The sequence below is a fragment of the Sander lucioperca genome, chromosome 17, assembly GCF_008315115.2.
Source record: "Sander lucioperca isolate FBNREF2018 chromosome 17, SLUC_FBN_1.2, whole genome shotgun sequence".
Classification (NCBI taxonomy): Eukaryota; Metazoa; Chordata; class Actinopteri; order Perciformes; family Percidae; genus Sander; species Sander lucioperca.
In genome coordinates this window covers 12990681-13010527 of record NC_050189.1, presented here as the reverse complement: position 1 = coordinate 13010527, position 19847 = coordinate 12990681, and the positions used below count along the sequence as shown (strand labels likewise).

The window sequence follows — 19847 nt, the reverse complement described above, 5'->3', positions numbered from 1 at the left end:
TACATTTGGGGGAAAAAAAAAGTGGTTGTGATGAAAATGGATTTAAAGAACCCTATTTTTGCGTTGCACATCAAAAGTTAATTGTTACAAACTGGAAGTATTAAACCCAGAAACAAAAGACTGGAATGACACGGACGGCTGGGTGGCTTGAGCACCTCTACGGTGCCTTCAGAAAGTCTACACTAGAGGTGCAACAATGAATCGATTAATCGATTAGTTGTCAACTATTAAATTAATCGCCAACTATTTTGATTTTGAAAATAATCGACAGATTAATCGACTATGAAAATAATCGTTAGTTGCAGTCCTAGTCTACACACCCCATGCACTCTTTCAAAACTTTGTTGCGTTATAGATTTAATTTAAAATAGTAATATTCATCTTTTTCATCGTCAGTCTACACACAGTACATCGTAATGACAAGGCAAAAACAGGTTTTTTTTAGAAATTGTAGCAAATTTAATAAAAATAAAAAACTGAAATATCACATTGGCATAAGTTAATGAAGCCTTTTCTCAGTACGCTGTTGAAGCACCTGTGGAAGTCATTCCAGCCTGGATTCCTCATGTATGAAGCTACAGGCTTTACACACCCATCAACACCACCACACTCTTTATATCTGATTTTATATTCTATATTATAACCTGTATAACCATTTACACACCCATCAACATCACCACACTCTTTATATTTGATTTTATATTATAGCCTATATAACTCTTTACACACCCATCAACATCACCGCACTCTTTATATCTGATTTTATATTATATATTATAGCCTATATAACCATTTACACACCCATCAACACACTCTTTATATCTGATTTTATATTATAAATTATAGCCTATATAACCATTTACACACCCATCAACACACTCTTTATATCTGATTTTATATTATATATTATAGCCTATATAACCATTTACACACCCATCAACATCACCACACTCTTTATATTTGATTTTATATTATATATTATAGCCTATATAACCATTTACACACCCATCAACATCACCACACTCTTTATATCTGATTTTATATTATATATTATAGCCTATATAACCATTTACACACCCATCAACATCACCACTCTCTTTATATTTGATTTTATATTATATATTATAGCCTATATAACCATTTACACACCCATCAACATCACCACACTCTTTATATCTGATTTTATATTATATATTATAGCCTATATAACCATTTACACACCCATCAACATCACCACACTCTTTATATCTGATTTTCAGGGACACTTACAAGAGATACTAAAACCTCTCTGCATGTGAATGGATCTCTGTGAGAACTGAGGGCAGGAATAGATTCAGATGTAACTGACACTGGTACAGTATGGAGCAGGTGGTTGGATAAACAGCAGCAAGTCATCAAGGGTTTGATGGATCAAGTGAGCCTCACACCAGCACTGTGCTGCCAGATGTGCAGCAGAGGTGGATGGATCACTTTAAGGGGTAACTGGAGGAGTTAGTCAGGAGGAGAAACCTGAGGTCTAATTTCTGTTTTTGCTCTGTCATTATGATGTACTGTGTGTAGATGGACGAGGAAAAAGATTAATATCTATTTTAAATTGAATCGATAAGGTGTGCAGACTTAATGACACAGGATGAAGCGACATCACATATCAGTTGAAATACACTAAGCTAGGGCTGGGCGACATGGAGAAAATCAAATATCACGATATTTTTGACCACATACCTCGATATCGATACCGCAACGATATTGTAGGGTTGACTAGTGGCGCTTTCACAAAATATTTACACAATGAGATTTTTGATAAATAATCATCAGTAATGTGGACATAATGACTAAGGCAAACAGTCTGGTAAGTTCAGAAAAGAACATCACTTTACTGTAATGCAGCCTTTAAAACCAGGAAAAGACAACATTTATGCCATATTACGATATCCAAAATCTAAGACGATATCTAGTCTTATATCACGATATCGATATAATATCGATATTTTGCCCAGCTCTACAATAAGGTACAAAATGATAACAGATATACATGCTTGCATAAACCAAAGATGGGGACCATGAGGCATTTCAAACTAAAAATTCTTACATAAATACATAAAAGGGAAGAAAACCTCCTACAAATATCATCTTACCTGTCAATTACAGATGAGTTGCGGTCAATAATATACCATTGGAGGTAGTCTGACACGACGTCTTTTTCTTCCACAGTAGCCACATGTCTCAGACGACCTGCTCTCTGTACCATTGTGCCGTCTCATCAGACATTCTTGCAGAGCATCCAATGATGCAGCATCCTCAATCTGAAAGACATGAAAAGGGGCATCAACACACCAGTCAATAACTGTAGGCACTGTATCTCCTTGCCTATTTTTTTAATGACGTACATAGCACGGTGTAATCTTACAACCATCAAAAACTAATAAATGAATGAAACAAATTCTCCATGCGATACAGGACGTAAACATCGTCTCCGCTTTAGTAACACAAAAAACCCACAAAAACACAACGGTGACCAACGTCACACGCTTAGGAAACCGATAAGCGGTTGGGTTTAGGAAAGAAACATTGGTGAAGGCTTAAAAAAAAACAATTAACAAAAAAAAAGTGATAAAAAAACAGTTGAAAAACGCCACATGCGGGACGCGATCCTGGCTCTCCTGGGTGAAAGTCCTGCGTTTTACCCATCCGCGGACTTAACGTCCTTTCATACTACTCGCTACGGCGAAAATTCACATTCAATGGCGGCTGAATGCCGTTGATAAACACGCTAAAAAGCGATTATGCGTCTTGATAACACGCAAAAACGGCATACGAATTGGCGTGTCATACATACGCCACTTCACGAGATCAGTCTGAAGATAATGTACAAGATCTTCCGACAGGAAATGGCGTCCTGGACCTCCATGCACAACTGACCCTAACAGCTGTGAATGAATTCATTTTGCAAAATTAAAACAAACAATGCATTATATACTGTAATATACAAGCATATGTCATTAACCAACCATTAGTAGCCTATAATACACATCTAACCCATATGCATACCATTTGCATTGTAGACTGAGAACCGATGTCCTTCTGGTCCATCAAAAATGGGCCGGTCTTTCAGGCGTTTCATTAGTAGAGTTAAAAACTCTCGTCTTGGACCACCAGTGTCAATTCCCTCTTCCAGACCACCAGTATCATCGGTAAACTGGACCAGCATGTCACAGATTTCAGAATATGTTATACGCTTGAAACCTCTTGACTGCCCCATCCCAAACATTAGCCCCTTGAGACGTTGAACCGGAGGACTCTTCTATGATCAATAGGAAGCGACAGCTTGGCTACGATGTCAGGTAACGTAATGTCCGTCTCCTCCCTGTAATGACAAAAAGTGACTTCATTTGTGGATATTCCAGATACTACCAGAACTATTGTACAGTGAAAAAACTAGAGTGCTATAGTCAAAAGCTGTCATATTGCGTTGCTGTGCGTTGGAAGTTCTTCACATTGACAGCCACCGGCTCTTCGTCCACTTGCTCAACATTTGGTGAATACAGGTCTGTGTATTTACTGTTGGGAAATTACCTTTTTTTTTTTTTTAACTTACCTGTAGCAAGAAGTTTTTTCTGGATTTGTTTCAGGTGGATCCCGATCCTCAGCATCAGATATATTACTATCTGAAAAAACACATTAAAATGTCTGAACTAACAACACTAAAAGCAAGAAATGTCATGCTGCCACAGTCTGCCTTATTACCTGTCCTGGCTGAATGGTTGATGAATGTCCTGGTGCATCTCATATCTCATCATGATAAAACATATTAAAATGATTAGCTCTGTGATAAAGGCTATAATGTAGTTTTGAGTAACACGTAGTAGTAGAGGGAACAAAAAAAGATTATTTTGTTAAAAAAAAAAAAAAAGAAATCACATTACACATATGGTTATTTTCTGTTTCAAGTTCATCAGAGCGAATTCTCTGATCACATCAACAACTTAAAGATAAATTATTTCTTAAGAACATGTGGAAAGGAGCGCTTCCTGGACTCAAATCTGAGTTAGTTTAAGTTGCTTTTTGAATGGAAAAGGTATAATAAGAAAAACCCGAAAGCTCAAACTACTAATTTTTAACTATTAAAATGCTTGTATTGAAGTGGCCAAGTCATACAGAACCAATTTAAAAAGAACTCGGATGCGTTTTGGCGTCTAGCCTTCGTCAGCGAGTCAAACGGATGAAACGACAGACAACGGGTCTTTTTCTAGTGGCCGAGGCGTTCTGGGCTCCAGTGGGTGTCGTAGACATCTTAAAACCAGCAGGCGTCCTTCAAGCCTACAATAGTCAAATCATGTAAACATTATGTATACCGCCAAGATTCCTATTGGTTGATTACCACTAGAAAAAAACCCATTGTCTCTCATTACATCTATTTGACTAAATGTGTCAGAGTTCTTTTAATTGGTTCGGGATGACCGTGCGACTTCAATAAAAGGCCTATAGTAACTATGTGGGATCCACAACGATGTGGGACATATGAATGGACAGTGGATACCCCCCCACTTCATTCTCACGTGGGTTTTTTTAACGGTTTGGTTGATGTTAAGTAAAGCTCACACAGGCAGCTGTGGGTCCTTTGCCGATGGCATGTAGCAACGTTGAGCTTATGTGCGCTCTTTCTGTATTTCCAGGTGGGCAAAATTGGGGGGGAAAAAAAAAATCTCCAAAACAGCAATAGAAATGTATAATGTGTATGTGAATAAGTAGTGAAATATCTGCTAGTAGTTTTATCAGTTTTGTGAGTTAAATGAAAAAAATGTGAAATTGCACTTTACCTGGTAGTGAAAGCAGTGTAGCTAGGGCGATATGGAGATATCAGATATCATGATATTCTTGACCAAATACCTCGATATCGATATTGCGGCGATATTCTAGGGTTGACAATTGGTGCTCCAACAAAATATCTTCACACTTAGATTTTAGATAAATAATCATCAGTAATGTGGACATAATGTCTAAGTGGGGAAAAGGCAAATAATAGAACAGCTAGAACAGTCTGGTAAGTTCAGAAAATGACATCACTTTACTGTAATGCAGCCTTTAAAACCAGGAAAAGACAACATTTATGCCATATTACGATATCCAAAATCTAAGACAATATCTAGTCTTATATCACGATATCGATACAATATCGATATTTTGCCCAGCCCTAACTTGTAGCCCAATAAATTATGAGTAATTATTATTATTATTTCCAGTCAGGAAATAATTTCAACCCATGCACCCCTGAAAGTTCCTTTGTGTCCAAGTGTGCAACACCTACCTTTTCATCTTCCAGTTTGTGTTTGGGAGTACTTCGATTTTGTGGTTCAAAAACCTGAAAGGAAAAGGACAAAATGATCAACAATTTTCAACAGCTTCCATTATTGTTCCATTACCACATACAGTATATATATATATATATATATATATATATATATATATATATATATATATATATATATATATATATATATATATCAATGCGGAATGGTTGTCTATGTTACTGTATAATAGTAACTGCAAAATAATCAAAACAAGCCTTTTCCCACTAAAATATTGACCAGGACATAGATGTTATGCTTAAAATCCAATGTACATCTAATAAATAAATGAATAAATACAAACATACATAAATATAAAAAATGTTTTTCTAGGCAAATGAAAAAAAGTGATCCTGGAATATGCCTTTCCTTTTTCCTTTTTTATATTCTGCCAATTTGAATGGCCTTTCTGACCCAGGCCCATGGACCACCTCTGAGCAGTCTGGACACAAAAAGGACGTAAGGTCCTTCGGGCATGTCCTTGTTCAATGTTCTCATTTTCTGGACAGCTTGTTTTCTTTCTTTAGGTCCATATCTTCCTTTTGGCCCATAGTTTAAAGACTGTCGTTATTTTGACTTCCGAGCTTCTGTACTCCGTGAACTGTTTGTATAATGGGCATGGTTGTTCTCAAAATAGATAGTTAGAAGCCGCTCAAAAAAAACAAAATCATTAGCATTACTGACTTTTATTGACATGGCCTCAGATAGCTAGCGTTTTGCTGCACTTACTTCGCTTTGCACCGTCCTTCTGTCGACACGTCCCCTGTGTTTCCGGGTGGTCCCGTCTGGTCCGCGTCCTTTTTAAAAACTCCAAACACCGACCACACGTAGAGCCAAACCGCGTTAAGGTGTTCGTGTGTTTGCCACAAAACGGGAAAAACATCCCTCGGGCCGCGGCTGTCCACGTTCGGTCACCATAAACTTCATTTACGCCATTAACTCCACAAGTAGACCGCGCTCACCAACAACACCTTTCTAACGCCAAAAAGCTCATCTTCCGTTATGTGGTACATTCCCTTTCCGTGCCCATACATGGGCAAACATTTTTTTTACATTGCACACTTTTAAAATGACATGTAGTACAATGTAAAAAGTTTTAAAATTAAATGTAGCACTTTTAAAATGACATGTAGTGCAATATAAAAAGTGTTTGCCCATGATAAGTACAAATGTTTAACTCAGTATTAAGATACCACACGACAGCCACGATGGACTTAATGCTTCAGGCTTGGCTGTTTTATCTCGCTGTCCACAGCGTTGCTGGTAAGTAAACTTCATTCATTCTTTTAAAAAAACAACCTTAATCAGCTGTTTGTGTGCCTCACGTAGGAATCAGACACTATATCATTCGACCGGTCGGGTTCACACCATTTATTATGACCCAGATAACGTTAAAATGACATACATGTAGGCTAATCCAACTTTAACAGAAGCAACTTGAAAACAGAAGGTCGTAGTTTTGCAGCCGGTGTGTTAATGCTCTTCACGTCAGGTAGCAGCCGGCGGTGAGACTGCAGTAAGACGAGCGCTTATAGGGACCGTCTACAAACTACAACACCTTAGGGACCGTCTACAAACTACAACACCTTAGGGACCGTCTACAAACTACAACACCTTAGGGACCGTCTACAAACTACAACACCGAAAAGAGATGCAACAAAAATATTTATTAAATATATGATACATTTATTAATTTTTTTTCTTCCAAAAATAAGCATAATCATAATTTGGGGGATTTTTTTTTTGCCAAAAAAATAATAATATGTCATAATTGCAGAGAGTCATGTCTCCAAAATGTTATTGGAGGACGGCTCGTTTTGATGAAAATGAGTCTGTAGCTCGTTGTTAACCTTACTACGGTAGGAAATGTGCGTCGTATGTGATTTAGTAACATTTCGCTATAGAGTAATTGATCACGGAAGTTTGAATCTGTGAATATCTTTCTAACTTTACCGAAGTCTTGTTACAGTTATATCAGTTCAAGCAATCAGAAATAGGGTTACGTACACCCCAATTTCGTTTTGGAGCTCTAAGGAGAAGTGTGCATGTCGGTCTGCGAGCAACAGTGTGGATATAACGATCAAAAAATGATTTTCAGGTGACAAAGTCATTTGTGACAAGTCAGAGTTTACTTCAGGATGTCGATACTGGAGCCACATATTAAAAAAAAGACAAATTTCCGCGAATTTAACCCTATATGATTTTTTTTTTTATGACTGACGAAAGTTTCAGGGGCAGTGTGTAAACATGATTAACACAACGTGAAGTTGTATTTATTTTTGAACGTGCGGAAAATTCGTACGTATTTTAGTTTATGGGCGTCATTTTCGAATGCGATATTCAATTCCTTGATTTTGATGCGCCCAAGTCCCTGCGTAACATTAGTGGATAGAAATTCTTCACATTTTCTTTTCCTGATTTCCTGGATACTATTTGCAATACATTTAGATGGAAACTTGGGTACTGTGTACTAATATAATACTTTTCAAAATAAGATAAATGATGGAAAAAGAAAGTCTAATTGCAATGTTTGTTTCTCCACAGGACTGCCTGTTGGGATTGGCTCCCATCAATCAGTGAAAGTCATAGCCGGACATGACGCCATTCTGCCATGCCAGTGGCTGACAACGACCCAGATGCTCCGGTGACTGACAACGACCCAGATGCTCCGGTGGCTGACAACAACCCAGATGCTCCGGTGGCTGACAACAACCCAGATGCTCCGGTGGCTGACAACAACCCAGATGCTCCGGTGGCTGACAACAACCCAGATGCTCCAGTGGATCACAACGACCCAGATGCTCCGGTGGCTGACAACAATCCAGATGCTTCGGTGGCTGACAACAATCCAGATGCTCCAGTGGCTGACAACAACCCAGATGCTCCAGTGGATCACAACGACCCAGATGCTCCAGTGGATCACAACGACCCAGATGCTCCAGTGGCTGACAACGACCCAGATGCTCCAGTGGATCACAACGACCCACCCAGGGCACTCCCCCGATCTTAGACTTAGACTTAGAGGTATAAACAAATACAGTATAGAAAATACAGTATAACAATAACAATACACTTTTAGCTAAATATAGGAAGTAAACAAAAAGTAAACAAATCAATAAAATAACAATTAACTACAGATAAATAAAGATAAATATATATAGGACTATATTAAAGGCAGATTTATAGTAGCACGTAGGCTCTACGCTGTAGCCTAAAAGGGCCTACGGAGTGTGAGATTTTATGAAAAAGTATGAAAAAGCTGTAGAATTTTTTTGAGAATTTAAAGAATGTAAAGAAAGTCCAATTCTGAATTGCTGGAGTGCCCCTTAAACATCTGTGTCAAAGTTTTAAAACATTGTATTTTTGCTATTTTCACATGAACAGTACGAGTCCAGTTACTGACCAAAGTTGCCTGTGACACGCTGTTTAGGAACTAGAAATGTGAACAGACCTATTTTTTTAATGTATTTTTTTTACTGAAATGTATTTATATTGTCCGAATGAACCTTATTTTTGTATTTATACTGTCTGAGGAATGGAACAGCGTAAAGCTGAGGGAGGTAGGAAGTCAATTTCCTGTGGTGTAAAATTGTGATGTACAATAAATATTACGTACAGGTAACATTTTTGTCCTTTTGTGATTGTATTGATGTCTTGTAATTTGTACATTTGTATGTGTTTTTTTTTATCTTGCATTCCTGACTGCAGATGAAATTTCCCATTTGGCATAATAAAGTGACAGTGATGATTGTAAATTTGATTTCTTTTTAGAGCTGAAGATAGTTTTAGGTTAAAGCCTTCAATAGAGAGGGTGATTGGTAATGCTAAACATGTTATTGCATCCAGTGTTGCCAAGTCCACTTATTATAAGTGACTTTGGGCTTGTTTTTCTGTAAAGTCGCCTACAAATATTGGTAGTCGCGGGTCGCGTTTTTTTTGGGCTTATTTCTAAAGTGTAGTTGCTTATTTGGGCTTGTTCCCAGCTCCATAATAAGTTATCAAGCAGATATTTTCTATATGTTAATTAAACGTAGGAGTTTGTCTTGCCTGTTCCCTCTGTCCCTCCCCTTTCCCCATACACACAGGTGACAGCAGAGTTTTTTCCCACCCACATCCTGCTTCTAATTGGCTCTGACCCAGATGGCAACGAGTACTAGCCAATCGGGAAGCAGAGCAGGGCAATCTGTTTTTTCACTCATTTTTTTTAATCAGAGCAGGAGCCACTCTATTGCTGCACACTAAGATTATCAATAATTTCTCCTGTTTCTGGGTTATAGTTATTTAAAAATGGGCTCTTCTGCAGTACCTGCAATAATAAATAACAGATTTGTGAATTCAGGATGATATTAAATTTGTGTGTGCAAATATTAATTATCAGAGGTTTACTGTGTATAGAATGTACTTGGTACATCAGTCTATATTTGATATCCCATCAGTTTTCTAATGTTAAATAATGTTAAAAGGTGGTTTAACTCCCTCTTGTGGTCATTGTCTTGAAGCTCAGGGGGGAGAAAAATAAAACTACCGTGTGTACAGTTTTGCAAAACTGCGCACAGTTTAAAATCCGTCCCCACGGATTGTAAAACCCCTAACCCCAACCAATCGAGCTGCTTCGTAGGGTGGGACTTGCCTAGAAGTTATGTGGGATTTATAATAACGCAGTTGTGCAACAGAAAACTCAGATAGGACAGATAGTCTAGCTAGCTGTCTGGATTTACCCTGCAGAGATCTGAGGAGCAGTTAACCATAGTCCTCAGAAATCCACCAGGTTAGAATTCCAACAAAAAAGAAAGTGGAAGGAAACGGAAATCGGCTAAAATACATGCATCCGGCTGAATTTCCTACAGCATCGGAGCAATCCCTTAAGTGGAACACCAAGGATATAGACTAAATATGGGCTTACCCATGAACTTTGACCCGACACGTTGGGTTGTACCAGATTCTCTGACCAGTCTCTCAGTAAAAATGGCCACAGTGGTGGGGATCAGCCATGTACAACAGACACTCTTCATTAAAAGATGATTTAAGAAAACACAAAATAACATTCAGAACGTCAAGCTTATCAACAGTTTGAAAAGAATGTTTGCCTGGTTAAACATATATGGCTTTACAAGATGCAGCAGAATAATTCAATGCATGCAGACTAATTATTATTATAAATAAACATGTAGACATATATGACACACGAAACATCACATTACATCAGCTAATAAAAAATGAAATAACAATTATATAAAAAGGATAATTAATACAAACTTTAGCCTATAGGCCATCTTATAAAGAGGCTGTATAATCTCAGTGATAAATTGTTGCACTTCATCTTTTTTTTCTTCTGTTTCCTCCGTTTCTGAGCAGGAAAAAGAAGTCATTATTCCAGCGTGAGACGATCAGAAACCCTCCTCTTTCTGTCGGCTTGAGCTACAGGAGAAACCAGAGCAGAGAAAGTTTTTAGGCATTGGAGTTCATTTATAACCATTTTTTTCTACTAGAATTTATTTCCACCAAAGCAGCATTAGATACAATCTTTTTGACAAAGATATGCTAACTGTTTCCCCCCTTGTTTCCAGTCTTTATGCTAAGCTAAGCTAATAGGGTGCTTCCACCAGCTACATATTTAACATACAGACATTTAGGAGGTGTCAATCTTCTCTGACTCTTGGCAAGTTTGTTCTCTGTCCGATTTTAATAAACCTTGGTGGAAGGGTGTAGCACAGGCAGAGGAAGAACCAGTTAAATTTTTAGCGCATCCGTACATAATCTTTCACTTTTGTTAACATTGTGAGAAAGGGCATGTCCTTGGCGGAGGTCCTCTCTCTCTGAGTGCCCTTCCTTGTTATTATACTGTATATTTTCAGTTCTATATTTTTCAAGTATAAAACTAGTCTTATGAAGTTGGTGTTAGTGAAATCGCCTCGGTCCTAGCCGCATCACTGACTAACGGTTACCAACAAAATAAAAGTTATAATCAAACTGTATTCATAAAATAAAAAAAGCAACTGAGATAATTTCTAGTCCCTCTGTGTTTAGTCAACCAGTCAATTTACATTGCATGTCATTTAGCTGACACTTTTATCAAGAGCGACTTCCAATTAAGTGCTTTCAACCCTGAAGGTGCAAACTCCAGACAACAAGTAGTAAGTTCAAGTACATTAGAAAATGCATTTCCTGCAGAAAATGCTTGTGAATGCTGAAAAGCTAAATTGCTAAAGCTTAACATCACCCACTCTAAGTCATGCAATATACACTCCATTATAAGCACAGAAAAAGCCTGAATGAAACACTAAACTTAAACAGTGATAACACAAAAACTGTAAAAGATATCATGAAGCTAAACCATTTTCTAATAGCTAAAGGTTTTGCGAACAGTTTAAAGTTTGAATGCCGTCTGTAGGTAAAAGTATGTGGGAGGAGTAGCATTTCAAAGAGGAAGAAGCCTAAAGAGTATTTTTGGACATTGCTCCATTGACTTAAATGTAAAATAAAAATTGAAAAAAGCTTAATATTTCAAAAAGTATAAATAGCAGGGGAAAAGTTGAAGAACTCCCACCATGTGCTTAAAAGGCTAATCATTTTGATATTTCAATGGTTTTTGTAACTGAATGTTTGCAAAAGTTATAGGTGACCAAAGAATTTGGAAGAATAAAGAATCGGATTACAGTACTGTGAATGCTGCTGAATCAGCATTCACACAATAAGCAAAACTACAAAGAGCAGCTTAAAGTATATATATACACACTGTATATTTTTTATCCGAGGTGCAGTCGGAAGAGATGTGTTTTAGCCTTCGTCGGAAGATGTGTAGGCTTTCGGCCGTCCTGATGTCAGCACTACTTAAGCTAACTTTAGTGGGATTTCCAGAGCTGAATAATTGCCGCAAATATAAACACCATACTGCTTTGCTAGCTCTACCCTGTTATAACTAGGATAAAAATAAAGAATTCTTTTTTTTCCATGGATAGATTTAGATACTAAACGTCCGCGGACTTCAAACAACAGACAATTTCCTGTCCCTGTAAAACGTTAGCAGCTAACTTAAGCTAACGTTAGCTTTGTAGAGACCGTGGGACTTCCAAAACTGAATAACTGCCGCACATATAAACACAAAACTATCTATGGTTCTGTCATGCTGATTTGAACACGTTCCAATCAGATTGTCTGGTCGGATCTACTTGTTGTAAAATGCTGTTTAGCTGATTCCTTGTATAATGCATTTTGTCAACAACAAAAACAGAGGAGTTCTTACCTCGAGCCCACCTGCGGTACTTGTAGATACACAGTATGAGGATGGCTGTGTAGAAGAGGAAGAGCAGGACGGAGCAGATGTATCATCAGAAGAGGAGGAGGAGGAGGAGGAGGAGGAGCATCTGCAGGCTGAGCTGGGAGGAAGAAAGTTTCAAACAGTTTCAAATATGCAGTTTACAGACAAAACATTTCCATAAACTAAATACAGCGGACATGATCTCAGTGTCCTCAGTGCTGGCTATTCTGGGATATATTGCAATTTAATACCTTTTTTTTCTAACTTACACTTAAGACCGCAAAACATATTTTTTTATCTAAAAATATAAATTTCTCCATTTGTTCATCACACTTCAATTTCTTTCACTGCAAAACGGGATTCTCTGATTGTTGATTGAAGTTCTCTGCCCTACTAAACACTAGAGCGTCACACACATGATGCGGAAGCAGAACATAAGGTCACCTCTCACAGCCAGCCAGCTCTGCGGGGACTCTCCCTTCGTTGGGTGTTCACACTTGTAGAAGCCTTCGTCAGTTTTGGACACCGCTGGGAGGATCATCTCTCCCCGCAGGCTCGGAGCCGGTGAACACGTCGTTTTTGAAGAATGCGGCGGAGAAGTGGGATGCAGGATTCGCTTCGTATCTCTCCCTGTAGGATCACCACTTGGTCTCCCTCCGCCACAGGAAGTGCAGGACTCTCCAGGATCACAACACCGGCTGAAAACGTAGAACAGCATTCAATCATTGTTGTTGTGGTTGAAGATAAGTGTAGTACCTACTGTAATCTTTACATCTAAGATGTTAATGTTTGGGGGGTGCAAGAGAGGCCAGTGCCCCCTTAATATCAAGCATTGACCCCCGCCCCTCTTGCCCCCCCCCTAACTGTGGCAAATACTTTCACACATTTTTAACCCAACCTTTATCCCCAAAGAAGGGATAATATTCATGTGCACTGATGAATGAAATGTAAGTTAACACTGAATGAGTATTCTTGTGTTCATTGTTATAGGCTATGTGTAACGTCTTTTTGGCGGGGTGTCACTACGTGATGTGAGTCGGGTGCAGATGTGAGATGCGCATGCTCAGATTCAAACGGTTTACGGCACAGCGTGTCAGACTGAAATGTGTGAAATCCATAAAATAATAAACATTTCTCTTTACGTACAATAACAGAAGATGGAAATCATTTCAAAAACGTTTTAGCTATCTATGATTGTTTGATTGCTAACGTTAGCTCAAAACGCCATTCAAGTGACAGCCTTGGTTGTGTTTGAATGCTAACTTGTAGCCAGCAGTGAACGAACTTCGTTATGTAGGTCCATTTTTATTGTATTGACATTACAGAAGTCTCTCGTTAGCAGGTTCTTGTCGCAAAGTGACGCATACGTAACTCACATCTGCACTCCTCCTAAAGTGATATATGCGCAACTCACATCTGCAATCAACTCACATCAGGTAGTGACGGGCTAACTCAAACGGCGATTAAATGATTTAAACCTGCGTCTCTTCTAGACTTTCCAAATTTTAACGGACTGAATGGATGAAATTCTGATAGTGAAACAGTGAGTTATTTCGCGTAAAAAAACAAAAAAAATGTATCCACTTATTTACAGATGTCTCTTTCTCCATGTAAGTCTACGGGAAAAAGTATTTTCCTGACGGACAAGGGAGTTGTAATTCCACTGGTTGTCCGCTAAGTTAAATTAGCTTCATAGCTCAGCGCACTTCCTGTGGGCCTGATCAAAAAAAGTAGTAGGTTGAGGCTAGGAGGGATACAGCTACGTCGACGACAGTTAAGTTTAGGAACCAAAACCACCAGTTAAGTTTAGGAAAAAGATCGTGGTGTTGGTTAAAACACTCCCGAGTAACAAACGCGTTTGCTGGGTAAAAGTATTCAAATTATATCATTATATTAGCCTAGATTTTGCGTAACTTCCGGCCGTAGCTGTATCCCTTCGAGCCACAATCACAGTAGTCCACAAACCAATGGTTGATGTCAATAATGCTGACTTTTTGTTTTTTTGAAGTCGATGTTTTTTACGCACAATCTCAAACACGTGTGTAGAAGTGTACACGAAGCACAAAGCAGCATCTGCCACTTTTCTTCAAAATACATCACTGATTCATGGTTCCTTTGTCAAACTAGCAGAGCATTTAAAAAAAAACAAGTGTGAGACAAAACACAAGCCAATACATACGGATCACTGTGATGCTGATGGTGTTGCTGCACTCCCCCCGCTCTGACTCACACCATTACACGCCGGTGTCCTCAGGGTACACGTTCTTCAGGGTACAGGAGGGCTCATGCAGGGCTCCAAAGCCACCCTTGCACGCCTGAAACGTCTTTAAAGAAGTGTTTCTTCTCACTGTCCAGCCGCTGGAGTTCGCCGGCGCCGAACAGCCCAGAGAGATGTCCTCATACTGGAAGAACTGCGATTTATCAGGATGGATGCTCAGTGTGGCGGCAGCTGGTTCAAAACAGGGAAATAACAGACATGATAATGCTTCTGTATGTTTGGTCTTGTTGGACGTTTTTAATGATGAGATTAAACAACAGTTAGGGTCATAGGTGTAATTTACAGGGGGGGTGGAGGGGAGGGCAGCCAGTGCAACCCCCCCAAAAACCTATTATAATTTCCTTTACATAACAGTTTCTGCAGCTTTCAACAAGTCAAATTTAAGACCTTTATGAATGAAATGTAAGACCTACGTACAGTGCTCAGCAAAAGTGAATACACCCATGCTAAAGTTGACTAAAAAGAAGAATAAAAAAAATCATCTTTAGGAAATTGATCTTAATGCCTTAATTAAAAAAAAATAGGAAAAATCCAAACTTTAAGGACACCAATTTTCTTTGTGAAAGAATGAATGATGTATCTTAAATAAATAAATGTTCTTCCTTAAAATACAGGGGGCATAAGTAAGTACACCCCTATGTTAAATTCCCATAGAGGCAGGCAGATTTTTATTTTTAAAGGCCAGTTATTTCATGGATCCAGGATACTATGCATCCTGATAAAGTTCCCTTGGCCTTTCGAATTAAAATAGCCCCCCCCCCATGGGGTACTTTCCATGAGATCATCTCTCAATGCAAATCAAACCAGATATTAGGCTAACTGAAACTGGCTTCCTATCTCCTGCTTTTACTTGTACTTACACCTGCACTAAATATCTTTTTGTTCATACTGTTTATATCTTATCTCATTCAGAGCTTTCCCTTCCTGTTACACTCTGAACTTGACGATTTTCTTTCACTTCCGCAAAGATGCTAGACTCCATTTTGTGGACTCGGTACTTGCAAATAAAGCTGAATCTAATCTAATCTAACTCTGAAACAACATGAAACAACATGCAATGGTTGAATGAACAAAGGAAAACCAGAAAAAGAAAGAAAAGTACATCTATTGAAATGATTGAAAGAAGTGAGATTTCTTACAAACTATCAGGCAGAGTGAGCTGAGCTCCATCCTGTGTCGACGTCGTCCTTGTTCTGTTCAGTTTCAGTTCAGTTTTAACAGTTTATCCACATCCTGAGCTCAATGGAAAACGTTGTACGTCTCACAAAAAAACAAATGCAAATGCAAATGAGCTCTTTGTTTGTTTCACATGCAGGAAAGGTCATGAAGCTCCGTCCCACCTGGAGCATCCAAACACATATGTTAGGATCAGAGGTGGAAGAAGAATACAGATCCTGTACTTGAGTAAAAGTACTGATACCACACTGTAAAAATACTCTGTTACAAGTCAAAGTCCTGCATTAAAAATGTTACTTCAGTAAAAGTCTGTAAGTATGATCAGGAAAATGTAGTTAAAGTATTAAAAGTAAATCAAAGTTTTAGAAAGTGTAAAGGATCCAACCAGTTGTGTATTTAATGGTCTAATCATGTCAGCTGGACTTGTAGGCCGTTATATTGTTGGCTAATTTCATTCATAATAAAACATCAGATTTTATAAACTACATGTGTTTTGTGTGCAGGAATCTTAACGTGTAAAGTAACTAGTAACTAAAGCTGTAACAGATGAATGTAGTGGAGTAAAAAGTACAATATTTCTCTCTGAAATGAGAAATGATATAAATAAGAAAACGTGTCCAGAATAGTGTGAAGGGATGACATAACTACCCCAGACAATGTTTTGAAGTTTAACTCCTTTATTAGCAGTTACAGTGGGGTCACATATTCTGACAACTTACCCAATGTGCTGGTCCATTACATATTTAGTCCTTTCTTTTCTTTACAGTAGAATATGATTATTTTAAGTTTTAAATGTAGGTCTAGTGTAAGGTTTTAGGTAGGCTATTACAAATGTAACTCGTGCATGCAGTCACAATTAAAGAAATACATGTTTAGAAACATTTCAGAGAAAATGTACCTTAATATATTTGATTTACCTTCAGATAAACATATGTTACTATGCCAGAGGTGGTTAATATGGTCACCAGCGGTTTACTCGTTCTCCTTAGGAAGCAATAACAAACCGTGAATAATCATACAGCTTGCACCTCTGGACGTAATGTTTTAATGTTTACGCCGTTTTCAGCGCCCTCATACCTCTGCTCCACTAATTCCAGTTTCGATGGGTCACAGCTGTCGGTGGGTCATTCGTTCAGCGCGCACGGACCGGGTAGCGCACAACATGGGGATGATCGAGTACCGTAAGATAGTTCTGCTGGTCGCTCTATGGTTGAAACCCACTGTGGTGGTCTCAAACACAGGTAAGCTCAGTGGGGAAACTTATCTTGAGATTTGTGGACCCTTTTGCTCGGATTGCATCACTTTCTAAAAGCGCTCATCTTCCTGCATGTCACATTGCATCGGTGAAGTGTGGACAAAGATGTCGCCGTGCCGCTTACCTTTGCGGAGATTGTTGTTGATTTTCCTGTTCCTACTACTTGTCACTCGAAATATCTCACCGCTGCTGGTGTAAGACGGCCTGACTCTTTTAAATAGCTGTAATTCTGCGGAGAGGTGTGCAGGAATCTTGTAACAGATGAATGTACTGGAGTAAAAAGTAGAATATTTCCCTCTGAAATGTAGCGGAGTAGTACCTCAACATTTCTACTCAAGTACAGTACTGGAGTAAATGTACTTATTACGTTCCAACACTGCTAATCAACTTATTTGAGAGTCCTCTAATAGTCAGTATTAAATCTATTAGCGATACATATTCGCATCTGAGGGAATATGTTATAAATGCATTGCAAACGTGTTGCGCCGTGCATTTACAGTTGCAGCGCACATATGCACCACTGTATGTGCTACGTTGCCATGGCTGCGCCATGAAAGGTTGCCCACATCCTTGTAATTTGTACATTTGTATGTGTTTTTTTTTATCTTGCACTCCTGACTTCAGATGAAGTTTCCCATTTCATAATAGTGACAGTGATGATTGTAAATTTGAAGAGGAGACTGTTTTTTCTTTTTAGATCTGAAGATAGTTTCAGGTTAAAGCCATCAATAGAGAGGGTGATTGGTAATGGCTAAGCATGTTATTGCATTGTTGCTGCTTTACAGCACATGAAATAATCATTTTGATTAATAGCATTGGGGCACAGTCACTGGTCCCATGCAGAACTTGCATGCTAAGCCACGTGGCATGTTGAGTACTGGAGCTAAAACAGAAATGATATAACACCAGAAATGTTTTTTTTTATTAAATCTACCAAAAAAAGTGTCCCAAATAACCTGACTTCACTCTACAAATTCAATTAAACTGAATTGTACACCATTCACGGGCACATCAGCCCCCATACGAGTGAGCATTAAGTGAGTTTGGCCAATCTTTGCACGCACACACACCGTTAAACAGCAGCAGTGCACACATTTAAAGGCCAGTAAATTTAACCCACCACAGTCAGTAACACTACTCATTATTTAAGCCCAGTATCAAAGTGCACAGCACTTATTAATTAAGGACCACTCCAAACCGTAACCATAAGTTTATGAACCCATGTTAAAGTTGACTAAAAAGAGGAATAATAAAAAATAAATAAATCATCTTTTGGAAATTGATCTTAATGCCTTAATTAAAAAAATGAGGAAAAATCCAACCTTTAAGGACACCAATTTTCTTTGTGAATGAATAATGTATCGTCAATAAATTAATGTTCTTCCTTAAAATACAGGGGGCATAAGTCAGTACACCCCTATGTTAAATTCCCATAGAGGCAGGCAGATTTTTATTTTTAAAGGCCAGTTATTTCATGGATCCAGGATACTATGCATCATGATAAAGTTCCCTTGGCCTTTGGAATTAAAATAGCCCCACATCATCACATACCCTTCACCATACCTAGAGATTGGCATGGGGTACTTTCCATAAAATCATCTCTCAATGCAAATCAAACCAGCTGTTAGGCTAACTGACATAAAACCATTGATTTTTTTATTCCTCTTTTTACTCAACTTAAACGTGGGTGTATTCACTTATGCTGAGCACTCTACATCATGACATTAAAGTACAACAAAATGCAGTCACAAAAGTACATGCAAAGTAAATACATGTATTCAAATTGAATAAAAGCGACACAAAGTAATAATAATCCGTACATATACAGCAAATTATAGTTGATATTTTTTTTTATTATTTTATATATTGAAACGAAGAACTAAAATTTCAATGAGCATTAAAGGTAGCGTTGCATGGACGAAGGGAAATTAAGACCTGTTTAAAATGATTTCAGACCTAGAACACAATACGTCAGCGAATTTTAAAAACTGGTAATTTTTTTAAATGTTTTTTTATTTTTAAGGCCTAAAATGTTGTTTTTTGAAATTTTAGACTTTTTAAGACCCCGCGGAAACCCTGCATAAATACGGACATTTGCACCTTAAATTGAGAATAAAAGACAATAAACTCAACGCATCTCTAGTCTCACATTGCCAGATCATACTCCAGAACTGTCTGGTTATGTTCACTGGCTGTGAAATCAAATATTCCTCTGGGACAATATATCCAATCAAGATAACTTAGTTATCCACACATAATGTTGTCCATTTTGTGGTCTCGGTACTTGCAAATAAAGCTGAGTCTAATCTAATCTAACTCTGGAACAACATGAAACAACGGTTGACTGAACAAAGGAAAACCAGAAAAAGAAAGAAAAGTATATCTATTGAAATGATTGAAAGAAGTGAGATTTCTTACAAACTATCAGGCAGAGTGAGCTGAGCTCCATCCTGTGTCGACGTCGTCCTTGTTCTGTTCAGTTTCAGTTCAGTTTTAACAGTTTATCCACATCCTGAGCTCAATGGAAAACGTTGT

General features: G+C 38.2%; 1 long non-coding RNA gene across 1 annotated transcript; it reads right to left on the bottom strand.

Annotated features, from left to right (window-relative positions):
- Nucleotides 1-13251: 13251 nt before the first annotated feature.
- On the bottom strand, nucleotides 13252-16245 carry LOC118493608. The gene is made up of 3 exons (XR_004895557.1): nucleotides 16021-16245; nucleotides 14783-15052; nucleotides 13252-13301 (listed from the first exon to the last, which is right to left on the bottom strand). It is a non-coding gene; the product is annotated as an uncharacterized LOC118493608 (long non-coding RNA).
- Nucleotides 16246-19847: the final 3602 nt, after the last annotated feature.